Source organism: Pseudophryne corroboree, chromosome 6 (genome assembly GCF_028390025.1).
Source record: "Pseudophryne corroboree isolate aPseCor3 chromosome 6, aPseCor3.hap2, whole genome shotgun sequence".
NCBI lineage: Eukaryota > Metazoa > Chordata > Amphibia > Anura > Myobatrachidae > Pseudophryne > Pseudophryne corroboree.
In genome coordinates, this window is record NC_086449.1 from 401,226,550 (window position 1) to 401,253,197 (window position 26,648).

Consider the following 26,648-nt stretch of genomic DNA (forward strand, 5'->3'; position numbering starts at 1 on the left):
TTGGGCCGCGTGTGTGGCCCTTTCGCCTCCCCTACCGAGCTTGTGCGTCTCCCCTGTCGGGGTGGTGCACAGGAGGGTCCTGACTGTGTTTTGCCTTATACTTAATTTGTCTCACCCGCATGGGGGATCGGTTAATCATGCCATTCGGTCAGCGTTCTGCAAGGTGCGTTATCAGTCTTTTGATGCGGCCATGCGTTTTGGTTCGGAATTGCGGTCTTGGTGTCCTTCTAGCCAAGCTGGACATTGTGTCTTCCTTTTGCATTCTCCCCTTGCTCCCATAGTCTTTGCGGTTTCGGGATTTCCAGTTGGGTATGGATTTTTACATAGTTAGGTGCTTGCCCATGGGCTGTTCTGTCTCCTGTGCCTATTTTGAGAAATTCCAAACTTTTTTGCATTGGTGCATGCAGGTCGCTCCCGTCCACCTTGGGGTTGCTCACTCCCTCAGTGACTTTCTCTTTGTAGGCCCGGGAGGCAGCTCAGTTTGTGGTGACATCTTAGATGCAGCTAGTCTTTGAGGTTCTAAGGATTGCCGTCGCTTCAGATAAAATTGAGGGCCCGGTGTGCTTCCTTAGTTATTTAGGGATCGAGATATCTGTATATCCTGTGTAGCTCAGTGGGCTGGTAGCTGCTCTCTGTAAAGATAATGATGGTTGGTTCACCGTTTCTAATCCATCTGTAGCTTTCTATTGGCCACTGGTGGTTGTCGCCTTCCCAAGGACAAAGTGCAGAGTCGGCCAGGGCTTAATGATGAATGCTTGGGTAAGCACATGGGCGGCTCCTGCAAGTGCAATACTTGCTGGGCTTTTTCAATTTTGCATGCAGGATCATCCCCATGGGGAGGGTGTTTTTCCCAGAAACTTGAAGGGCTATGGCTGGCACAACGGGTGGCATCACACCATCCACCTCTCACGTGAGATAAGAGATGATTTATAGGTCTGGTCTTCATTTTTTATTTCTTTCAACCTTGACGTTTTGTGGTCATTACCACTTTGTTTCAACAGTTATGTGTTTCACGGCTCAACACGTCTCAGGCATAGACAATAGGGTAGCGGATGAGTTGTCGTGCTTCAAATTCGCTACATTCCGTGTGCTGGTGCCTGGGGTGGCGGTTGATGGTTTTACCGTGCCTGACTTGTGTCTGGCAGATTGTCGAGCTGGTCTATCTGCTTTGGCCAGGAGTGTGTTGGCTATTTCCGTGCTCAGGGTGATGACTCAGCTTGGCGTGATTGGATTGCTTTCTTGAGTAGGTATAGTCTCTCTGGTAGGTTCCCTTAGGAATGTTTGATAGCCTCTGTCTGGGGCCTTTCTCGGGAAGGCAGGTCTAGGGCAGCCATGACATCTGCCCTTGTGCGGCATTTCCTTTTACTCCGAACTGCTACTGCAGACGGACCCCACCTAGTCTTTTGTGCTATCCCCGGCTCTTGATAGGGGGCGGAGGAGTGCCCTGCGCCAGCGGTTTTGAGTAGGCCCATCGATTTAAAGCTATTGATGGACATGTTCGGTGTCCTGCCCAAAGTGGTGGCATCTGGTTCTGAGGTTGCGCTGTTCAGGATAGCTTTTGTATTGGCTTTCTTTGGGGCGTTCAGGATCAGTGGGTTGGTGGCCAGTAGCAGGTTATCCTCAGGCCCCAGCCTGCTCTTCTGTGATGTTTTGAAGCAGGACAACCATTGATGTGCAACATTGCATGTTATAAAATGGATCTGGCTGGCTGGGGTCATTGGTTGTCCCTTAGAGCGTGGGTGAGTATGGTTTGTTTCCCATTGCACTTGGCGAGAGGGCGTTTCAAGTGCGACCATTAGGGGGTGGCCATTTTCTTTTGCATGCCATCAGGGGGTCCTCTTACCAAGTTTTGGTTTTCTGCAGTGTTGCGGCGATGTGTGGTTGCCGAAAGTTTGCAGTGGGAGGACTATGGTACCTATTCCTTGCGGATTGAGCCAGCTACGCATGCTGCAGCAGCAGGTTCTTCAGCGGCACCGATTCAGGTGCTGGGCCACTGGGAATCTGCGTTGTATAAGTCTTCTGTATGTTTTGATAAGGTTTAGTTGCGTCTGTTGCACGAACCCAAAAACTATGTTTACCTGTCAGTTTTTGAACGGATAGAGTTCAGGAATTGAGGATGTGAAGCTAAATTTTTTATTTTCCTCCGAGGGGGCCTAATTACAATTGGCATATCAAAGGTCCACGGGAGGTTTTTTGAGTTTTCTCCTTCACTTGTGTTTTTCTAGTACTGTTTATTGTGTGTTTTTATTGTCTATTTCAGTCAAAGATGTTAGGGATCTTTTCTTTTGCAGCTGTGGCTTGTTGGCCACTCTTATCATTTTTGGACGGCTTAGCATCCAATGGCAAGTAAGACGGCTGTAGTTTTTGGTCATAGGGTGGTCCATTGGTTAGGTCTTCGTGACTTGCGATGGGGTGATTTGCTTAGGCTTTTTTTCTACCAGGTACTTAGGTGAAGTTGCCCGATTGTATTGTCATGCCCCAGGCGGTAATGACTTTGGTCGTGTTAAAGGCTACTACCTCATATTTACTATCAAGTCTGATTAAGGCCTGTAAGGCAGTGAATCCTACAGGTTCATTGTTTGTTGCGGCTTTGGGCGTATTGGTAGTCAGGCATCCTTTCATTCCTCTAGGCGGTAATGCCTTGGGTCGTGTTAATGGCATCAACCTCATATTTAATATAAAGGCATATTTAGTGGCTTTATGCAGTCATTTGCCGGGGTAAAATAATGCCTCATTTTCATTGTATAGAAGCGGTGCGATTCTCTGCTGTTCATTACGGCCCGTAAGACAGTAATTCTGCAGGTTCTTTGTTTGTTGTGGCTCTGGGCGGATTGGTAGTGTGGCATGCTTTGCTGGTTCTCCGTACTAGCATTTTTGCAAGATGAGCGTGTACATCTTTCACCCACGGGGTCAGGGTTTTTTTCTTGATTGCCTTTTTGGGTTTTTGCATTAGCTTACGGGGTTTGTTTTTTCTGTTTTTTCTTGGGATGGCAGTTGTGGTTTGGTAAACCTCTGTTGTGGTGGGAAAGTCACTACCAGCCAGCAGTCATTAAGGCCTAAGTGGTCATTGTGGGGCACAATCTTTTGTAAAGACGGCGAGTGTGTCCTTACCCTGCGGGTGGACAATCTGACGCTCCCCTGTGGGAGCATCCATATTTGCCAGAGGAAAGGGTGGTGAATCCTGCACAATGCGGGTTAGGCATGTAGGAGGTGGTTGTTTGTTCAGGTCAGTTAAAGCTTAAAGTTAAAGTATAAGTTATCACAATAAAATTATGGGCGCATTATAATTAAATAAGACAACTTCCATTTGTATTCTGCTGTGTTCAGTCAGATAAGTAATTACATTGATATCTGAATAAGGAACTCCTCATACATATGCATCTATGGACTTTTATTTTATTTTATACACATAAAAAATGTATACATTTACAGCTAGTGTTCTGAAAGTCTCAAAATTCTTGTTACATAGAGACAACAGTCAATAAGTATGTTCCATCTGACCTTTCAAATCTTAATTATTTTATGCCTTTCAGACCAGAGACAAAGACACTATTCTTTCAATTGTTTTCCATTTATAAAAATTAGCTTTTCGTTATCCATAGACTTAATCAACTGCTCTGTCAATATAATTTCCTATGTAACGTGTTAATTTTAGTACAAAGCTATATATTCCTTACAATAGTTCCAGATAAAGGGGTCTATTTATCAATCCTTGCCATTTTCTGGCGCAAAGTGACAGGTATAATTGCTATTTTTTGCAGCATTATTATTTAACTTTTTTTTTTTTTTTATATTTACCAATATTTCAGCAACCAGAGAGGTGTAGTGAGATTTCTCCATGGTATGATTCTTGATGCATTTTGAGAAGTGGTAGTAAGTTATTTTTCTGATGAAAACACGGGAAAAAGAACTAACAATTGCAAAATATACGCCCCAGGTACTATGCCTTCGAGAGCGGAGAGAGATAAAATACCAGCCAATCAGCTCCTAAATACCATGTTAGAGGCTGTGTTTGAAAAATGAAAGTTAGGAGCTGGTTGGTTGGTAGTTTCTCTCCGTCCTCTTAGTTCATCTGCTCCCAGTGAGGTAACAGAATCTTCCACAGATGATTTAATATTTTATAAATTACTAGGAAAACAGCTATATGAATATAAATTCCCTACTCCCATTCACCAAGAATTTGATGTGAAAGAACTAAGCATCAGCCCTCCCTATTGTCATGTTTATGTCGTCAAACCCAGGGGTAAAAGTGTGTGTGTGTGGGGGGGGGGGCTGGGTGGAACTGAGTTCCATCACCTATAATGGTAGGTGGAACTAGTTCCACCTCCTCCATGGCCCTGCACAGTAATTCAGACAGAAAAGCCAGCCCAACCACCCACATCAATAGATGATGCAGGTGGTAATAGTGTCACTGATGAGTTGCAGCCACCTCCCCCTTCCTCATGTCCTGGTGGTTCCATGGTCCTCCTCCACTTGTGGCGTGCCCTTCCTGGCACTCACACATGCCGTGTTTGTTGGATGCCATTCACCCCCTCTTCAGGTCCCAGTGGCTTCCTTTCAATGCACTGCATACGTCAGGGATGGGGAACCTTCGGCCCTCCAGCTGTTGTTGAAATACACATCCCAGCATGCCCTGCAACAGGTTAAGCATGGCCAAATAGCAAAACTGTAGCAGGGCATGCTGGGGTGTATAGTTCAACAACAGCTGGAGGGCCAAAGGTTCCCCATCCCTGGCATACGTGGTGTAATGTCATCACCATCATTAAAGTGAAGAGCCATGAAGAGGAATAGGCTTTGTGCATGCTGAAGGCAAGATAAGAGGGTTCTGGAGGGACATAGGGAGGCGGGGAAGCTGCTGGAGGAACACAGGGCATGGACCTGCTGGAGGGACTCGGACGGTGAGCTGCTGAAGTGACAGAGGCAGAGATGTGTATAAGGGGCACTATTACTGTGGTCATTATGTATATAAGTGGCACTACTACTGTGGGCATTATATGTATGAAGGGCACTTCTGTTGGAATTTAGCGTATAAGGAGCACTACTACTGTGGGCATTATATGTATAAGCTGCATGTCTGTGGATATTATGTGTAAGGGGCACTACTACTGTGGGAATTGTGTATAAAGGGCACTACTACCGTGGGCATTATGGTTTGGAGGTGCTATTGTATGACTACGCTACTTCAATGTGAGACCACTGTCCCTTTATAAAGTTTGGGAGGTAGGGCATAAATTTATAGTTTGCAGTTGGGGTGCAGAAAACCCTAGCACTGTTCCTGGCTCCAGCTAAAGGGAGGGTAGGTTGTTGGGGAAATGTGTTCAAACACCTCTCCAAGACCACTTTAAGCCCTGGTCAAACCTAAGAGCAATCTATAGTGGATCTACACAAAAGGGCAGGGAATAAAATAACACACACACTGTGAGTCCGAAGCACAGTATGGCTGTGTATAATGGCATTGTGCTCCTTGTTTTGTAGAGGTGCACTTAGCTTTCTGCAGCAAGGTACATATGCTGAAGCAGGAGTCTGGTCTGTCAAATGGAAGGAGCAGGGATGAACAAGGGCTTTTCTTGAAAAGTACAAAGTAGATGCACCAGCGTGCCTAGGTTTATACAGCATGAGTCTTAAAATAAATGATGGGTTGGGGATGGTAGATTTTTAGAGATTTTTAGGGACATTCCTTGCTTTGCGTATGAGTGCACAGTCATTTCCACTCTGCAGAAGCAAATGCACGTTAGAACACCTCTGTTGTTATTAATGGAACACAGTTTTTTACAAGTTGTTTAAGAAAAAAAACTTTTTTCTGCCCTCACACATTGTTTGTGGTGCTGCTGGTGTGTCGTAAGCAGATAAATCAAATTGCAACAGAGAAAGGAACATCTGTTACTGAAGGGTCTTGTGAACCTAGCATAGGGTTGGTGCAGATCCAGACGGGTGTGGTTCATAGGGTCGACCACCCTTAGGTCGACTACTATTGGTCAACAGTAACTAAGTCGACATGCAAAATAGGTTGACACAAACAATAGGTCGACATGAACAAGGTCGACATGTCAAATGGTCGACATGAGGGTTTTTTATTTTTTTGGGTGGCGTTTTCTTCATGGAGTGACCGGGAACCCCGATTAGTGCACCGTGTCCCCTTGCATGGCTCGCCATGATTCGGGCAAGGTTACCGTTCCCAATTGTAGTACCCGTGAATCGTAATGTATGAAAAAGTTTAAAAAATGAAAAAAATTGTGAAAAATTCATATCGACCTTTTGTCATGTCGACCTAGTGACCATGTCGACCTAGAAACCCTGTTGACAGGGGCGTTTTTAGAAAGGAGGAGGCCCGGGTGCAGCCTCCTCCATTCGGGCCCCCTCCTCTCTGCCCGTAGCACTGAGTGTCTGAGCACTAGAGCACTCCGACTCAACTGCGCATGCACAGATCTCCGGAAAAAAGGCACAGTGGCCATTTTTGCTGAGATATCTCTACTGCACATGCGCAGAACTCCGTAAAAATGGCCGCAGGGCCATTTTCACTGAGTTTTAACACCACACTGGACGTCGGCGCGGGACTCCGGAGGGGTGAGGATTTAGAAAATGAGTGCAGCATGTGCGGTGGGGGCCCCCTTTGGACTCAGGGGCACCGTACATACTGCACCCATTATAGAAACGTCAGTACCTGTCGACCTAAGTGTGGTCAACCTAAGTGTGGTCGACCTAGAGACCGGATACCATCCAGACACTAATAGTGACACATCTTGCATCTGCAGATGGAAACCCACTTTCAGTCACACAGATATTCTGCACACTTCGGCGTTTGCATATGAAAGTAAGTGTAATGCCATTGGTGTACAGAACAGCGCCTGCACATGTGTCTGACCCCAAAGTGGGCAACCAGGTTGTGGCTGGTGGCACCAGCTCAGAAATAGTGTGTTTGTTATTTTTTGTGATGCAGGAACAAATATGAACGTTTCTGCTTTCTCTTGGAAAACACAATACTTGCAGATCATATTGGCATTGTCCTGGCTATGGCTGTGTGAATGAATATACTGTAAGCAGGGAGAATATCTCTCAATAATGTTGTTTTTAAAAATGAAGTTGCAGTGGTTCCGCACAAATAATAAATCAGCAATTACTACAACATTCAATTTCATGCTTTCAAACATATAGAAGATACGGAAAGGCAGCAGTAAATATAAATTCATAAATAATGTAAAGCTGGTATATTTAAAAAAAATACTTATCTATTAAACATAAAAGGAGTTCAATATTTTAATTATAGCAAAGTTGTGCAAGGAAGCACAGTAGGTGGAAACTTGCAACTGCAACAGGTTCTCAACAGCGGGTACTATCTAGATCTATAGTATCAAAGCAGGAGAAAGATAAAGTAAACAGAGATACCGTACTAATGGGTAGATGTAGCAAACTTTGGAGAGAGCTAAAATACTAATCAGCTTGTCGCTATGATTTTACAGGCTGTGTTTGAAAAATTAAATTTAGAAGCTGATTGGTTGCTACTTTATCTCTCTACACTTTTTCTCTCACTCTCCTTCCAAGCTTTGATTATTATTATTACCAGTTATTTATATAGCGCACACATATTCCACAGTAGAGTTGTGCCCCCAGTAGTATTGCCCACAGTACTGTGCCCCCTGTAGAGTTGTGCCCAGAGCCGGCCCTAACCATTATGATGCCCTAGGCAAGATTTTGGCTGGTGCCCCCTAGCACCACCGCTGGTTCCGCCTCTGACCTTGCACCTCTATCCCAGCACCATCACCCCTCACCCATAGCAGTACTTATTTTGGTGTTTGTGCCCCCTATATTTTAAATAGTAACAGTTCGCACATTTGGCGCACAGCCCAAAAAGGGGTGTGTTTTTGCTGGCAAGGGGCAATAGTAACCCCAATTCCAATTACACCACACAGTACTGCAACTTTATTCACATTTGATCATGCGATAGTGTCCATAATTCATATTACATCCCACAGTAGTATCACTTTACCTTATAAACATTACTCCTCACAGTAGAGGCCCTTATTCACAATACATCACACTGAATTGCTCCTTATTCACATTACATCACACCCTATTTCTCTTTATTCATATTAGACGACACAGTAGTGCCCTTTCTATATGCAATGCCACATAGTAGAGCACCTTATACACATAATGCCACACATTAGTAATGCATTTATACACAATTCCACACAGTAATGCCCCTTACACATTATTAATGCCCTTATAAACATAATGCGCCTTACACATTGGGGGTAATTCCAAGTTGATCGCAGCAGGAATTCTGTTAGCAACTGGGTAAAACCATGTACACTGCAGGGGAGGCAGATATAATATGTACAGAGAGAGTTAGATTTGGGTGTGGTGTGTTCAATCTGCAATCTAATTCGCAGTGTAAAAATAAAGCAGCCAGTATTTACCCTGCACAGAAATAAAATAACCCACCCAAATCTAACTCTCTCTGCAAATGTTATATCTGCCACACCTGCAGTGCACATGGATTTGCCCAACTGCTAAAAAATTTCCTGCTGCGATCAACTTGGAATTACCCCCATTATGACAACCTTTATTAATGCCCTTTTACACATAATGGCCATCATTCCGAGTTTATTGCTCGCTAGCTGCTTTTAGCAGCAGTGCAAACACTAAGCCGCCGCCCTCTGTGTTAGGTGCCGCGGTCCGCGGCGCCGCTCGGTCTGCTTCCGAGCGACGCCCACGGCCGCCGCACCTCCCTCCCTGCCCGCCCGGCGCCTAGCAACGCCAGGACGCCATGCGTACTGTAGCCGCCGGGTCCCTGGCAATGCTAGGACGCCGGGCGTACTGTAGCCGTAGGGTCCCTGGCAATGCTAGGACGCCGGGCGTCCTCAGCCGCTGGGTCCATAGCAACGGGGACGCCATTGGCGGACCGCGTTCCCCGTTGCCAGATAGGATTGATTAGTTGCTCGTGCAGCAGGGCAGCTGCACGGCAACTAGTAATTAGGGTCTGGGGGCTGGTCTTGCTGGCCCTCCTGTCATTGGCCAGCAGGGTCTTTTTATGGGAGCCAGCATACTGCAGCATCGCCGGTGATAGCTTCCTGTATGCTGTTCCTGCCTTGCAACGTCTGTTCCTGGTCAGCTGTATCTGGTCGATCCTGCTCCCTGTGCTCCTGAGTTCTGGAGTTCTGAAGCCGCTCCTGGGAATCCTTCCTGTCCAAGTGAACCTGTTGCGGTCATCTGGGGGTTCTCGCTTGTTGGGGTTCTCTCCCGGTTTCGTGAGTAGCGGCTTCTGCCGTGTGTTGCGGCCTAGGCCGCTTAGTCCTTGTTTTACTTTTGTATTGGTGTGTCCTCCCCGGAACTCGGCGGTGCCGTGTGGGGGAGTGGACAGTGGTATCTTTTGTTGTTCTTTTCCTTTGGCGGCGTGCCGCACATATATGTAGTTTTAGGGTAGTTAGTAGCCCCTAGCTTCTGTTTGCTTTAGTTAGAGGTCTCCTTTGTATTATCCTGTCTCGGTTCACGCCTTGTCTCACTCTAAGACCTGGGGGCATCGGAGTTGGGCAGACCTAATCCGCCCTTCAAACGCGGCTGCCGTGGGCCCAAGAAACCATAGTCACTCAGGCGTGAACTAACCACACGGGTAAAACAGCGGAGGTAGGGTGCTAGGGGCTATTCCCGTACCATCCCTTATTTTAGCGTCACGTCCTGGTGCTCTGGACTCTCTACACAACATCTCTCTAGTTCTGAGCATCAGGAACGTAACACTGTGGGGGTGTATCTTAGCTTAGCAGAATAGCGAACGAAAGGTTAGCAGAACTGCTCGAAAAAATTTTCATGCAGTTTCAGAGTGGCTCAGAACCTACTCCTAGATTGCGATCACTGCAGTCTGTTTAGTTCCTTGTTTGACGTCACAAACACGCCCTGCGTTCGGCCAGCCACTCCCCCGTTCCCCCAGCCACTCCTGCATTTTTACCTGACACGCCTGCGTTTTTTAGCACACTCTCGGAAAATGCTCAGTTACCACCCAGAAACACCAACTTCCTGTCAATCAATCACCGATCAGCAGAGCGACTGAAAAGCGTCGCCCCTGTATAAAATTGCTTAGTTTTGTGTGAAATTACTGATGCTCTGGACTCTCTACACAACATCTCTCTAGTTCTGAGCATCAGAAACGTAACATTATCACCGGCCCAAAAAAAAAAAAAATAATATTAAGAGTTATTTGTTTTTGGTGGGCCTTGAAATTCGGCCTCATGAATCCGGCAGTATTAGGACCGAATCCCAGCCAGCTTTTGGCCAACCAGATTCAGGAACTAACTCTGATGGTTCAGGATCTTACTCTTCGGGTGAGATCGCAGGAAGATCTCTTGCGAGCCTCCCCGAGTATGATTCCAGAACCAAAGATGCACCTTCCTGACCGTTTTTCAGGTAACCGAAAGGATTTTTTTTAATTTCAAGGAAGCTTGTAAGCTTTATTTTCGTTTAAGGCCCCGATCCTCTGGTACTGAGTCTCAACGGGTCGGGATTGTGATGTCTTTACTACAAGGCGATCCGCAAACCTGGGCTTTTGGGTTAAAAGCCGATGATGTTGCCTTGCTATCTGTAGATGCCTTTTTTAAGTCTCTAGGCCTTTTGTACGATGACGCTGATAGAGAAGCGTCGGCTGAGAGCCACCTGCGTGCACTTAAAGCAAGGGAAAAATCCAGCAGAGGCGTATTGTACCGAATTTCGCCGTTGGTCGAACGACTGTGGCTGGAATGACCCGGCCCTGCGCAGTCAGTTTCGCCTCGGTTTGTCTTAAGTTATTAAAGACAGTCTCCTGCAGTACCCCGCTCCAGAGACTTTAGACAAACTCATGGAGCTTGCTATTAAAATTGATCGTCGTCTCCGGGAGCGGAGGGCTGAAAGAGGAGCTAGTTTCAGGCCTAGTCCATGTGTGTATACTTTCCCTGAGGACGTCGAGGAGCCCATGCAAATGGGTCTCTCCCGGCTGTCCCCAGAGGAAAGAACCAGAAGGCTAAATTCTGGTCTTTGCATGTATTGTGGTGGCAAGGGACATATCGCACGTAATTGCCCGAATAAGCAGGGAAACGCTCTGACCCAGTGAATTGTGAGGGGGTTCACTTGGGTCTGCAGTTGATCTCCTCTAATGATTCCTTATTAGTTCCTGTAAAAATTTCCTTTGGTAGCCTCAGTTCGTTGGTGTCGCCCTTCGTCGACAGTGGAGCTGCGGGAAATTTCATGGATCTTGGTTGGGCTCAGGCTTTGGGCATTCCACAGATACCTTTGGAAAAACGTATCACCATGCACGGCTTGGATGGTGGTCCGCTTTCTAATGGGGTAATCACTCACCGCACACCTCCAGTACAACTGACAGTGGGGGCCCTACATTCTGAGAAAATCGAATTTTACCTTACCCATTGTCCGGCTGTCCCCGTAGTTTTGGGTCACCCCTGGCTTGCCTTTCATAATCCCACCATAGATTGGCGGTCTGGGTAGATTTCCCGATGGGGTCCCTTTTGTGTTAAGGAATGTATTTCCCGTCCAGTCCGGGTTGCGGCAGTCTCCCCAGAACTTATTCCTTTGGAATATCAGGACTTTGCCGACGTTTTCTCCAAGGGTAATGCGGATATTCTGCCTCCTCATCGGTCCTATGACTGCGCTATAGACTTAGTTCCCGGTGCCTCTTTTCCTAAGGGGAGACTATATGCCCTGTCTGGGCCGGAAACTACGGTAATGAATGATTATGTACAGGAGAGCCTAAAAAAAGGCTTCATTAGGCCCTCGAAATCTCCATTGAGTGCAGGGTTCTTTTTTGTTGAGAAAAAAGATGGGTCGCTCAGACCATGTATTGATTATCGGGCTCTGAATAAAATTTCTGTTAAAAACACCTACCCCTTGCCACTGATTTCAGTAATGTTTGATCAGCTCCGGACTGCCGTTATCTTTTCCAAGATCGATCTTAGAGGGGCTTACAATCTCATCCGAATAAAATCTGGGGATGAGTGGAAGACGGCTTTCAGCACACAGTCGGGACATTATGAATACCTGGTGATGCCGTTTGGGCTGTCTAATGCTCCTGCTGTATTTCAAGATCTCATTAACGACGTCCTTCGCGACTTTCTAGGAAAGTTTGTAGTCGTTTATTTAGATGACATTTTGATTTATTCTGAGTCTTTTGAACAACATATTACCCATGTGCGACTGGTCCTTCAGAAGTTATTGGAAAATCATTTATACGCCAAACTGGAGAAATGTGATTTCCACATCACAGAAGTGTCCTTCCTGGGGTATATTATTTCTCCTAAGGGGTTTTTCATGGAACCAAAAAAACTCCAGGCCATCCTAAATTGGGCACAACCCACGAACTTAAAAGAAATTCAGCGCTTTTTAGGGTTTGCAAATTACTATAGGCGTTTTATTCATACCTTCTCAGATTTGGTTGCTCCTATTGTGGCATTGACTAAAAAAGGAGCGGACCCTTCCAATTGGTCGCTTGAAGCCAAGTATGCCTTCTGGCCTTAAAGCAGGCCTTTGTCTCAGCTCCAGTACTCAGACACCCTAACCCGGATCTCCCCTTTATTGTCGAGGTAGATGCCTCAGAGGTTGGAGTGGGGGCTATCCTTTCTCAGGAAGACCCGGAGTCTCAGGAATTACACCCATGTGCCTTCATGTCCAGAAAATTCTCCTCCGCAGAATCCAACTATGATGTTGGTAATCGAGAATTGTTGGCAGTTAAATGGGCTTTCGAGGAGTGGAGGCACTGGCTGGAAGGAGCAAGGCATACCATTACGGTGTTTACTGACCACAAGAACCTGCAGTATATTGAGTCAGCTAAACGGCTTAATGCTCGACAGGCACGTTGGGCGCTGTTTTTTTTACTCGTTTCAGGTTTATTATCACCTTCAGGCCCGGTTCCAAGAATACAAAAGCCGATGCCCTGTCACGTTGTTTTCTTCCGGTTCACAATAACCACCCGGCTACTACCCCCATAGTCCCATCGTCTCGTCTGTCATCCGGGCTGGCCTCACACAGGATTTATTTACACAGCTAGTCCAGCTTCAGCAGCAGGCTCCCAAAGTCACTCCTGCAGATCGTCTCTTCGTCCCTGAATTTCTGAGAGGCACTGTTCTAGCTGAGTTTCATGATAATAAGGTTTCTGGTCATCCGGGTATCACTAAGACCTTGGAGTTAATCTCTCGCTCAGTGTGGTGGCCTAATCTTTCTAAAGATGTAAGGGAATTTGTCCGTTCCTGTCAGGTTTGTGCTCAGTACAAGGTATCTCGATCGTTGCTGGTCGGGCAACTCATTCCTTTAGCCGTTCCTCTCAGGCCATGGTCACATATATCCATGGATTTCGTGGTGGACCTTCCTCTTTCAGCTGGATTTCGAGTCATTTGGGTGGTAGTAGACCGTTTTAGTAAGATGGCCCACTTCATTGCTCTCCCCCGATTACCCTCTGCTCAAGGGTTGGCAGTTTTATTTCTCCGCCATGTGTTCAGGCTCCATGGTTTACCCAAGGATATTGTCTCTGATTGGGGACCGCAAATCATCGCCCGTTTCTGGAAACGTTTTTGTGCCTCATTAAATATGAAACTCTTTAACATCTGGGTACCATCCACAGTCTAACGGACAAACTGAACGTGTTAATCAGTCGTTAAAACAGTATTTACGGCTATATTCGGCCAAACTTCAGAATGATTGGTCTGAATTTCTTCCTTTGGCCGAGTTTGCCTATAATAACTCTTGTCATTCTTCCACCAAGGAGTCCCCATTCTTTTCGGTCTTGGGCTTTCATCCTAGAGCCAATTCTTTTTACCCTCATTTTCCAGTCTCCTCGTTGACCTTAACTACCCGTCTCAGAATGATTTGGAAAAAGGTGCACCTTGCCCTTAAGAAGGCTGCCTTCCGAGAAAAAAACATTTCTGATAGGTTCCGACGCCCATGCACTTTTAAGGTGGGAGATAAGGTGTGGTTGTCAACTCGCAACATCAAGCTCCGACAACCCTCGGCTAGATTGGGACCCAAATTTATTGGACCGTTCCTTATCGTTAAGAAGGTCAACCCAGTTGCTTTTCGGCTACGCTTGCCTAAATCACTCAAAATTGGCAATACTTTTCACTGTTCCCTTCTGAAGCAGTATTTTTCTTCCAGGAGATTCCCTCGGAAGACTTCCCAGGGTAGACCTCCGGTGGATGTTCAGGGCAACAAGAGTTCTTGGTGGAGAAGGTTTTAGATTCCAAAGTTTCTCAGGGCCGGCTTTATTTTTTGGTTCACTGGAAAGGCTATGGCCCGGAAGAAAGGTCTTGGGTCCTGGATAACGATTTACATGCCCCTAAACTTAAGAGATTATTCTTTCAGGAATTTCCTCAGAAACCCGGCTTTAGTTTTTTTTTAACCCCTCCTCAAGGGGGGGGTACTGTTAGGTGCCGCGGTCCGCAGCGCCGCTCGGTCTGCTTCCGAGTGACGCTCACGGCCGCCGTACCTCCCTCACTGCCCGCTCAGCGCCTAGCAACGCCAGGACGCCATGCGTACTGTAGCCGCCGGGTCCCTGGCAACGCTAGGACGCCGGGCGTCCTCAGCCGCTGGGTCCATAGCAACGGGGACGCCATTGGCGGACCGCGTTCCCCGTTGCCAGATAGGATTGATTAATTGCTCGTGCAGCAGGGCAGCTGCACGGCAACTAGTAATTAGGGTCTGGGGGCTGGTCTTGCTGGCCCTCCTGTCATTGGCCAGCAGGGTCTTTTTATGGGAGCCAGCACACTGCAGCCTCGCCGGTCATAGCTTCCTGTATGCTGTTCCTGCCTTGCAACGTCTGTTCCTGGTCAGCTGTATCTGGTCGATCCTGCTCCCTGTGCTCCTGAGTTCTGGAGTTCTGAAGCCAGTCCTGGGAATCCTTCCTGTCCAAGGGAACCTGTTGCGGTCATCTGGGGGTTCTCGCTTGTTGGGGTTCTCTCCCGGTTTCGTGAGTAGCGGCTTCTGCCGCGTGTTGCGGCCTAGGCCGCTTAGTCCTTGTTTTTCTTTTGTATTGGTGGTTTTTGCGGAGGTTTCCGCTTTTCACTGTCCTCCCCGGAACTCCGCGGTGCCGTGTGGGGGAGTGGACAGTGGTATCTTTTGTTGTTCTTTTCCTTTGGCGGCGTGCCGCACATATATTTAGTTTTAGGGTAGTTAGTAGCTCCTAGCTTCTGTTTGCTTTAGTTAGAGGTCTCCTTGTTATTATCCTGTCTCGGTTCACGCGTTGTCTCACTCTAAGACCTGGGGGCATCGGAGTTGGGCAGACCTAATCCGCCCTTCAAACGCGGCTGCCGTGGGCCCAAGAAACCATAGTCACTCAGGCGTGAACTGACCATACGGGTAAAACAACGGAGGTAGGGTGCTAGGGGCTATTCCCGTACCATCCCTTATTTTAGCGTCACGTCCTGGTGCTCTGGACTCTCTACAAAACATCTCTCTAGTTCTGAGCATCAGGAACGTAACACTGTGGGGGTGTATCTTAGCTTAGCAGAATAGCGAACGAAAGGTTAGCAGAACTGCTCGAAAAAATTTTCATGCAGTTTCAGAGTGGCTCAGAACCTACTCCTAGATTGCGATCACTGCAGTCTGTTTAGTTCCTTGTTTGACGTCACAAACACGCCCTGCGTTTGGCCAGCCACTCCCCCGTTCCCCCAGCCACTCCTGCATTTTTACCTGACACGCCTGCGTTTTTTAGCACACTCTCGGAAAATGCTCAGTTACCACCCAGAAACACCAACTTCCTGTCAATCAATCACCGATCAGCAGAGCGACTGAAAAGCGTCGCCCCTGTATAAAATTGCTTAGTTTTGTGTGAAATTACTTGGCGCATGCGCCCTGCGGCCCATACGCATGCGCAGAAAAGCCAATTTTTAGCCTGATCGCTATGCTGCAAAAATAAGATTTTACTCACCGGTAAATCTATTTCTCGTAGTCCGTAGTGGATGCTGGGAACTCTGTAAGGACCATGGGGAATAGCGGCTCCGCAGGAGACTGGGCACAACTAAAGAAAGCTTTAGGACTACCTGGTGTGCACTGGCTCCTCCCACTATGACCCTCCTCCAGACCTCAGTTAGGATACTGTGCCCGGAAGAGCTGACACAATAAGGAAGGATTTTGAATCCCGGGTAAGACTCATACCAGCCACACCAATCACAGCGTATAACTCGTGATATTATACCCAGTTAACAGTATGAAATATAACTGAGCCTCACTAACAGATGGCTCATAACAATTAGAGATGAGCGCCTGAAATTTTTCGGGTTTTGTGTTTTGGTTTTGGGTTCGGTTCCGCGGCCGTGTTTTGGGTTCGAACGCGTTTTGGCAAAACCTCACCGAATTTTTTTTGTCGGATTCGGGTGTGTTTTGGATTCGGGTGTTTTTTTCAAAAAACCCTAAAAAACAGCTTAAATCATAGAATTTGGGGGTAATTTTGATCCCAAAGTATTATTAACCTCAAAAAACATAATTTACACTCATTTTCAGCCTATTCTGAACACATCACACCTCACAATATTATTTTTAGTCCTAAAATTTGCACCGAGGTCGCTGTGTGAGTAAGATAAGCGACCCTAGTGGCCGACACAAACACCGGGCCCATCTAGGAGTGGCACTGCAGTGTCACGCAGGATGTCCCTTCCAAAAAACCCTCCCCAAACAGCACATGACGCAAAGAAAAAAAGAGGCGCAATGAGGTAGCTGTGTGAGTAAGATTAGCGACCCTAGTGGCCGACACAAACACCGGGCCCATCTAGGAGTGGCACTGCAGTGTCACGCAGGATGGCCCTTCCAAAAAACCCTCCCCAAACAGCACATGACGCAAAGAAAAAAAGAGGCGCAATGAGGTAGCTGACTGTGTGAGTAAGATTAGCGACCCTAGTGGCCGACACAAACACCGGGCCCATCTAGGAGTGGCACTGCAGTATGTATGTATAAAGAAAGAAAAAAAAACCACGGTTAGGTGGTATATACAATTATGGACGGGCTGCCGACTGCCGACACAGAGGTAGCCACAGCCGTGAACTACCGCACTGTACACTGGTTGATAAAGAGATAGTAGTATACTCGTAACAACTAGTATGACACTATGACGACGGTATAAAGAAAGAAAAAAAAATACCACAGTTAGGTGGTATATATTATAATAATAATACAATTATGGATGGACGGACTGCCTGCCGACTGCCGACACAGAGGTAGCCACAGCCGTGAACTACCGCACTGTACACTGGTTGATAAAGAGATAGTAGTATACTCGTAACAACTAGTATGACACTATGACGACGGTATAAAGAAAGAAAAAAAAATACCACAGTTAGGTGGTATATATTATAATAATAATACAATTATGGATGGACGGACTGCCTGCCGACTGCCGACACAGAGGTAGCCACAGCCGTGAACTACCGCACTGTACACTGGTTGATAAAGAGATAGTAGTATACTCGTAACAACTAGTATGACACTATGACGACGGTATAAAGAAAGAAAAAAAAATACCACAGTTAGGTGGTATATATTATAATAATAATACAATTATGGATGGACGGACTGCCTGCCGACTGCCGACACAGAGGTAGCCACAGCCGTGAACTACCGCACTGTACACTGGTTGATAAAGAGATAGTAGTATACTCGTAACAACTAGTATGACACTATGACGACGGTATAAAGAATGAAAAAAAAACCACGGTTAGGTGGTATATATTATAATAATAATACAATTATGGATGGACGGACTGCCTGCCGACTGCCGACACAGAGGTAGCCACAGCCGTGAACTACCGCACTGTACACTGGTTGATAAAGAGATAGTAGTATACTCGTAACAACTAGTATGACACTATGACGACGGTATAAAGAAAGAAAAAAAAATACCACAGTTAGGTGGTATATATTATAATAATAATACAATTATGGATGGACGGACTGCCTGCCGACTGCCGACACAGAGGTAGCCACAGCCGTGAACTACCGCACTGTACACTGGTTGATAAAGAGATAGTAGTATACTCGTAACAACTAGTATGACACTATGACGACGGTATAAAGAATGAAAAAAAAACCACGGTTAGGTGGTATATATTATAATAATAATACAATTATGGATGGACGGACTGCCTGCCGACTGCCGACACAGAGGTAGCCACAGCCGTGAACTACCGCACTGTACACTGGTTGATAAAGAGATAGTAGTATACTCGTAACAACTAGTATGACACTATGACGGTATAAAGAATGAAAAAAAAACCACGGTTAGGTGGTATATATTATAATAATAATACAATTATGGATGGACGGACTGCCTGCCGACTGCCGACACAGAGGTAGCCACAGCCGTGAACTACCGCACTGTACACTGGTTGATAAAGAGATAGTAGTATACTCGTAACAACTAGTATGACACTATGACGACGGTATAAAGAAAGAAAAAAAAATACCACGGTTAGGTGGTATATATTGTAATACAATTATGGATGGACGGACTGCCTGCCGAGTTCCGACTGCCGACACAGAGGTAGCCACAGCCGTGAACTACCGCACTGTACTGTGTCTGCTGCTAATATAGACTGGTTGATAAAGAGATAGTATACAATACATACAACAATATACTACTATACTGGTGGTCAGGCACTGGTCACCACTAGTCACACTGGCAGTGGCACTCCTGCAGCAAAAGTGTGCACTGTTTAATTTTAAATTAATATAATATTATGTACTCCTGGGGGCTCCTGCTATAACAACCTGCAGTGCTCCCCAGTCTCCCCCACAATTATTATAAGCTTTGCCTTTTATACATTGATGTGCAGCACACTGGGCTGAGCTGAGTGCACACAGACTGAGTCACACTGTGTGACTGGCTGCTGCTGTGTATCGTTTTTTTTCAGGCAGAGAACGGATATAGCAGAGAACGGATATATTATATTAAAATAAATAAAAGTTAACTAACAACAACTGCACTGGTCACTGTGGTAAACTCTGTCTGACTCTGCACAATCTCTCTCTCTCTTCTAATCTAATTTCTAATGGAGAGGACGCCAGCCACGTCCTCTCCCTATCAATCTCAATGCACGTGTGAAAATGGCGGCGACGCGCGGCTCCTTATATAGAATCCGAGTCTCGCGAGAATCCGACAGCGTCATGATGACGTTCGGGCGCGCTCGGGTTAACCGAGCAAGGCGGGAGGATCCGAGTCTGCTCGGACCCGTAAAAAAAACATGAAGTTCGTGCGGGTTCGGTTTCAGAGAAACCGAACCCGCTCATCTCTAATAACAATAACCCTTTAGTTAGGCAATAACTATATACAAGTATTGCAGACAATCCGCACTTGGGATGGGCGCCCAGCATCCACTACGGACTACGAGAAATAGATTTACCGGTGAGTAAAATCTTATTTTCTCTGACGTCCTAGTGGATGCTGGGAACTCCGTAAGGACCATGGGGATTATACCAAAGCTCCCAAACGGGCGGGAGAGTGCGGATGACTCTGCAGCACCGAATGAGCAAACTCAAGGTCCTCCTCAGCCAGGGTATGAAACTTGCAGACTTTTTCAAAATTGTTTGAACCCGACCAAGTAACAGCTCGGTAAAGTTGTAAAGCCGAGACCCCTCGGGCACCCGCCCAAGAAGAGCCCACTTTCCTTGTGGAATGGGCTTTCACAGATTTAGAGTGCGGCAGTCCAGCCGCAGAATGTGCAAGTTGAATCGTGCTACAGATCCAGCGAGCAATAGTCTGCTTAGAAGCAGGAGCACCCAGCTTGTTGGGTGCATACAGGATAAATAGCGAGTCAGTTTTCCTGACTCCAGCCTTCCTGGAAACATCTATTTTCAGGGCCCTGACTACGTCCAGTAACTTGGAGTCCTCCAAGTCCCACGTAGCCGCAGGCACCACAATAGGTTGGTTCACATGAAAAGCTGATACCACCTTAGGAAGGAATTGGGAACGAGTCCTCAATTCCGCCCTATCCATATGAAAATCAGATAAGGGCTTTTGCATGACAAAACCGCCAATTCTGATACACGCCTGGCCAACGCCCAGGCCGACCGCATGACCACTTTCCACGTGAGGTATTTTAGCTCTACGGATTTAAGTGGCTCAACCCAATGCGACTTCAGGAAATCCAACACCACGTTGAAATCCCACGGTGCCACTAGAGGCACAAACGGGGGCTAAATATACAGCACTCCCTTAACAAAAGTCTGAACTTCAGGCAGTGAAGCCAGTTCTTTTTGGAAGAAAATGTACAGAGCCGAAATCTGGACCTTAACGTAACCCAATTTTAGGCCCGTAGTCACTCCTGACTGTAGGAAGTGCAGAAATCGACCCAGTTGAAATTCCTCCGTTGGGGCCTCCCTGGCCTCACACCAAGCAACATATTTTTGCCATATGCGGTGATAATATTTTGCGATCACATCTTTCCTAGCCTTAATCAGCGTAGGAATGACTTCCTCCGGAATGCCTTTTTCCTTTAGGATCCGGTGTTCAACTGCCATGCCGTCAAACACAGCCATGGTAAGTCTTGCAACAGGCAGGGCCCCTGCTGCAGCAGGTCCTGTCTGAGCGGCAGAGGCCATGGGTCCTCTGAGATCATTTCTTGAAGTTCTGGGTACCAGGCTCTTCTTGGCCAATCCGGAACCACGAGTATAGTTCTTACTCTTCTCCTTCTTAGTATTCTCAATACCTTGGGTATGAGAGGCAAAGGAAGGAACACATACACCGACTGGTACACCCACGGTGTTACCAGAGTGTCCACAGCTATCGCCTGAGGGTCCCTTGACCTGGCGCAATATCTTTTTTGCTTTTTGTTGAGGCGTGACGCCATCACGTCACCTGTGGCCTTTCTCAACTGTGTACAATAATTTTGAAGACTTCTGGATGAAGTCCCCACCTTTCCCGAGTGGAGGTCGTGCCTGCTGAGAAAGTCTGCTTCCCAGTTGTCCACTCCGGGAATGAACACTGCTAACAGTGCTAACACATGATTTTTTGCCCATCGGAAAATCCTTGTGGCTTCTGCCATCACCATCCTGCTTCTTGTGCCGCCCTGCTGGTTTACATGGGCGACCGCCGTGATGTTGTCTGACTGGATCAGCACCGGCTGGTGTTGAAGCAGGGGTCTAGCCTGACTTAGGGCATTGTTAATGGCCCTTAGTCCCAGAATATTTATGTGCAGGGAAGTCTCCTGACTTGACCATAGTCCTTGGAAGTTTCTTCCCTGTGTGACTGCCCCCCAGCCTCGAAGGCTGGCATCCGTGGTCACCAGGACCCAGTCCTGTATGCCGAATCTGCGGCCCTCTAGAAGATGAGCACTCTGCAGCCACCACAACAGCGACACCCAGGCCCTTGGAGACAGGGTTATCAGCCGATGCATCTGAAGATGCGACCCGGACCTCTTGTCCAACAGATCCCACTGGAAGATCCTTGCCTGGAACATGCCGAATGGAATTTCTTCGTAAGAAGCTACCATCTTTCCCAGGACTCGCGTGCATTGATGCACCGACACCTGTATTTGTATTAGGAGGTCTCCGACTAGAGATGACAACTCCTTGGCCTTCTCCTCCGGGAGAAAACCTTTTTTTTTTTTTTTTTTTTTTTTTTTTTCTTGTTCTGTGTCCAGAACCATACCCAGGAACAGTAGACGCGTCGTAGGAACCAGCTGCGACTTTGGACTATTCAGAATCCAGCCGTGCTGTTGTAGCACTTCCCGAGATAGCGCTACTCCGACGAACAACTGCTCCCTGGACCTCGCCTTTATAAGGAGATCGTCCAAGTACGGGATAATTAAAACTCCCTTTTTTCGATGGAGTATCATCATTTCGGCCATTACCTTGGTAAATACCCTCGGTGCCGTGGACAGACCAACGGCAACGTCTGGAATTGGTAATGACAATCCTGTACCACAATTTTGAGGTACTCCTGGGGAGGAGGGTAAATGGGGACATGCAGGTAAGTATCCTTGATGTCCAGTGATACCATGTAAACCCCTTCGTCCAGGCTTGTAATAACCGCCCTGAGCGATTCCATTTTGAACTTGAACCTTCGTATATAAGTGTTCAAGGATTTCAATTTTAGAATGGGTCTCACCGAACCGCCTGGTTTCGGTACCACAAACATTGTGGAATAGTAACCCCGGCCTTGTTGAAGGAGGGGTACCTTGATTATCACCTGCTGGAAGTACAGCTTGTGAATTGCCGCCAGTACTACCTCTCCTCGAGGGCAGCAGGCAAGGCTGATTTGAGGTAACGGCGAGGGGGAGTCGCCTCGAACTCCAGCTTGTATCCCTGTGATACTACTTGCAGAACCCAGGGATCCACTTGTGAGCGAGCCCACTGGTCGCTGAAGTTCCCGAGACGCGCCCCCACCGCACCTGGCTCCACCTGTGGAGCCCCAGTGTCATGCGGTGGACTCAGATGAAGTGGGGGAAGATTTTTGATCCTGGGAACTGGCTGTCTGGTGCAGCTTTTTTCCTTCTTCCCTTGTCTCTGTGCAGAAAGGAAGCGCCTTTGACCCGCTCGCTTTTCTGAAGCCGAAAGGACTGTACCTGATAATACGGTGCTTTCTTAGGCTGTGAGAAACCTGAGGTAAAAATTTTTCTTCCCAGCTGTTGATGTGGATACGAGGTCCCAGAGACCATCCCAAAACAATTCCTCACCCTCATAAGGCAGAATCTCCATGTGCCTTTTAAAGTCAGCATCACCTGTCCACTGCCAGGTCCCTAATACCCTCCTGGCAGAATGGACATTGCATTAACTTTTGGATGCCAGCCGGCAAATATCCCTCTGTGCATCCCTCATATATAAGACGACGTCTTTAATATGCTCTATGGTTAGCCAAATAGTATCCTTGTATAGGGTATCAATATTATCTGACAGGGTATCAGACCACGCTGCAGCAGCACTATCCATGCTGAGGCAATTGCAGGTCTCAGTATAGTACCTGAGTGTGTATATACAGACTTCAGGATAGCCTTCTGCTTTTTAACAGCAGGCTCCTTCAAAGTGGCCGTATCCTAAGACGGCAGTGCCACCTTTTTTGACAAACATGTGAGCGCCTTATCCACCCTAGGGGATATCTCCCAACGTGACCTATCCTCTGGCGGGAAAGGGTACGCCATCAGTAACTTTTTAGAAATTACCAGTTTCTTATCGGGGGAACCCACGCTTCATTCACTCATCTGATGGGGGAACAAAACACTGGCTGCTTTTTCTCCCCAAACATAAAACCCCTCTTTTGTGGTATTTGGGTTAATGTCAGAAATGTGTAACACCTTTTTCATTTCCGAGTGCAACGGATGTTCCTAGTGGATTGTGTATATGTCTCAACCTCGTCGACACTGGAGTCAGACTCCGTGTCGACATCTGTATCTGCCATCTGAGGTAGCGGGCGTTTTTGAGCCCCTGATGGCCTTTGAGACGTCTGGGCAGGCGCGGGCTGAGAAGCCGGCTGTCCCATAGCTGTTACGTCATCCAGCCCTTTACATAAGGAGTTGACACTGTCGGTTAATACCTTCCACTTATCCATCCACACTGGTGTCGGCCCCACAGGGGGCGACATCACATTTATCGGCCTCTGCTCCGCCTCCACGTATCCTCAAACATGTCGACACAGCCGTACCGACACAACGCACACACACAGGGAATGCTCTGACTGAGGACAGGATCCCACAAAGTCCTTTGGGGAGACAGAGAGAGAGTATGCCAGCACACACCAGAGCGCTATATAATGCAGGGATTAACACTATAACTGAGTGATTTTTCCCCCAATAGCTGCTTGTATACACAATATTGCGCCTAAATTTGGTGCCCCCCCTCTCTTTTTAACCCTTTGAGCCTGAAAACTACATGGGAGAGCCTGGGGAGCTGTCTTCCAGCTGCACTGTGAAGAAAAAATGGCGCCAGTGTGCTGAGGGAGTTAGCCCCGCCCCTTTTTCGGCGGACTTTTCTCCCGCTTTTTTAGGAATTCTGGCAGGGGTAATTTATCACATATATAGCCCTGGGACTATATATTGTGATGATTTGCCAGCCAAGGTGTTTATATTGCTGCTCAGGGCCCCCCCCCCAGCGCCCTGCACCCATCAGTGACCGGAGTGTGAGGTGTGCATGAGGAGCAATGGCGCACAGCTGCAGTGCTGTGCGCTACCTTGTTGAAGACAGAGGTCTTCTGCCGCCGATTTTCCAGACCACTTCTTGCTTCTGGCTCTGTAAGGGGGACGGCGGCGCGGCTCCGGGACCGAACGATCGAGGTCGGGTCCTGTGTTCGATCCCTCTGGAGCTAATGGTGTCCAGTAGCCTAAGAAGCCCAAACTATCTCCAGTCAGGTAGGTTCGCTTCTTCTCCCCTTAGTCCCTCGCTGCAGTGAGTCTGTTGCCAGCAGATCTCACTGTAAAATAAAAAACCTAAAATATACTTTCTTTCTAGGAGCTCAGGAGAGCCCCTAGTGTGCATCCAGCTCAGCCGGGCACAAGATTCTAACTGAGGTCTGGAGGAGGGTCATAGTGGGAGGAGCCAGTGCACACCAGGTAGTCCTAAAGCTTTCTTTAGTTGTGCCCAGTCTCCTGCGGAGCCGCTATTCCCCATGGTCCTTACGGAGTTCCCAGCATCCACTAGGACGTCAGAGAAAAACGGCAGCGAGCGATCAACTCGGAATGACCCCCAATGTCCCTTACATATATGCCGCGCATTATTAATGCCCTTATACACATAATGACACACATAGTGCCCCCTACACATTTGCTGCACATTGGCCCTCATTCCGAGTTGTTCGCTCGCAAGCTGCTTTTAGCAGCATTGCACACGCTAAGCCGCCGCCTACTGGGAGTGAATCTTAGCTTAGCAAAATTGCAAACGAAAGATTCTCAAAATTGCGAATAGAAATGTCTTAGCAGTTTCTGAGTAGCTCGACACTTACTCTGCCACTGCGATCAGTTCAGTCAGTTTCGTTCCTGGTTTGACGTCTCAAACACACCCAGCGTTCGCCCAGACACTCCCCCGTTTCTCCAGCCACTCCCGCGTTTTTCCCCGAAACGGCAGCGTTTTTTCACACACTCCCATAAAACGGTCAGTTTCCGCCCAGAAACACCCACTTCCTGTCAATCACACCCCGATCACCAGAACGAAGAAAAAACCTTGTAATGCCGTGAGTAAAATACCAAACTTCTTAGCAAATTTACTTGACGCAGCCGAAGTGCGAACATTGCGCATTCGCAGTTAGCGGAAAATCTCACCGATGCAAAGAAAAATAACGAGCGAACAACTCGGAATGAGGGCCATTATTAGTGCCCCTATACACATAATGAACACATACAGTAGTACTCTGTTACACATATGCCACACATTATTAATGCCCTTATACACATAATGACACACATAGTGCCCCTTACACATATGCTGCACATTATTAATGCATTTTTACATGACACACATAATGCTCCGCTTACACATATTCCAAACACTACTGCACAACCAACCCACTCACATGCACACAGCACTCACACTGCCACTAACACTGTGACCTCTGCCTCTGCTTGGATACAGATGTGTCCTCATAAATCTTGCCTCAATGCTAACGTCAGGCACCTTTTTTTATGAAAATGCATCTTATTTGCATTGCTATGTGGCTAGGACGCACAAGCAGATTCTGCTGATTAAAATGATATGCAGCATGCCTATATATTGTGTGAGACTGTGGCTGTATCTGCATAAGAAATGCTACACACAGAATATAGGCATGCCGCGTATCATTTTAATCAGCAGAAGCTGCTGATGCCCCTAGGCATATCAAATGCCCTAGGCAATTGCCTAGTTTGCCTATGCCTATGGCCGGCTCTGGTTGTGCCCCCAGTAGTATTGCCCCCAGTACTGTGCCCCCTGTGGCTGTGCCCACAGTAGTATTGCCCCCAATACTGTGCCCCCTGTAGAGTTGTGCCCCCAGTAGTATTGCTCCCAGTACTGTGCCCCCTGTAGAGTCGTGCTCCCTAGTTGCGCCGCTTACAAAAAAATAAAATAAAAATAAATTAATACTCACAATCCCCGCTCCTGCTTCCCGACCACTGCTGCCCTCTGTCTCCGGCCGCCGGCGCCGCTCCACGGATCTATGGGAGAGACGTCATGACGTCTCTCCCATAGCACCGCATAGACACTAGAGGTCAATTATGACCTCTAGTGTCTATGTGTCGCTCCCACAATGCAGTGCGGTATGCGATGACTTTGCGCACAGCACAGCACCGGGCATCTACACAGCACCAGTAGTGGATCTTGCCACTGCTTGCCCGTAGCAAGATCTGCTACTGGTGATATACAGTACAATACATGGTGTAAGACTGTGGTTCTAATTCAGATCTGATCGCTGGGCTGCGTTTTTTGCCGCCCTGCGATCAGATAGTTGCTGCCTACAGGGGGAGGGAAAAAGCACTGTGCAAGTGTGCGATCGCTTCTGTTGCAGAGCTACACAAAAATCAGTTTGTGCTGTCTCTGCGCAGCAAAGGACTTACTCTTCCTGTGTGATGGATTCCTGCTGATCGGGGCCAGAGCTGACGTCAGACACCCTCCCTGAAAATGCCTGAGGCCACCTGGGTTTTTCTAGACACTCCATGAAAACGGTCAGTTGCCACCCACAAACTGCCTCTTCCTGTCAATCTCCTTGCGAACGTCCATGCATTCGGATTTTTTGC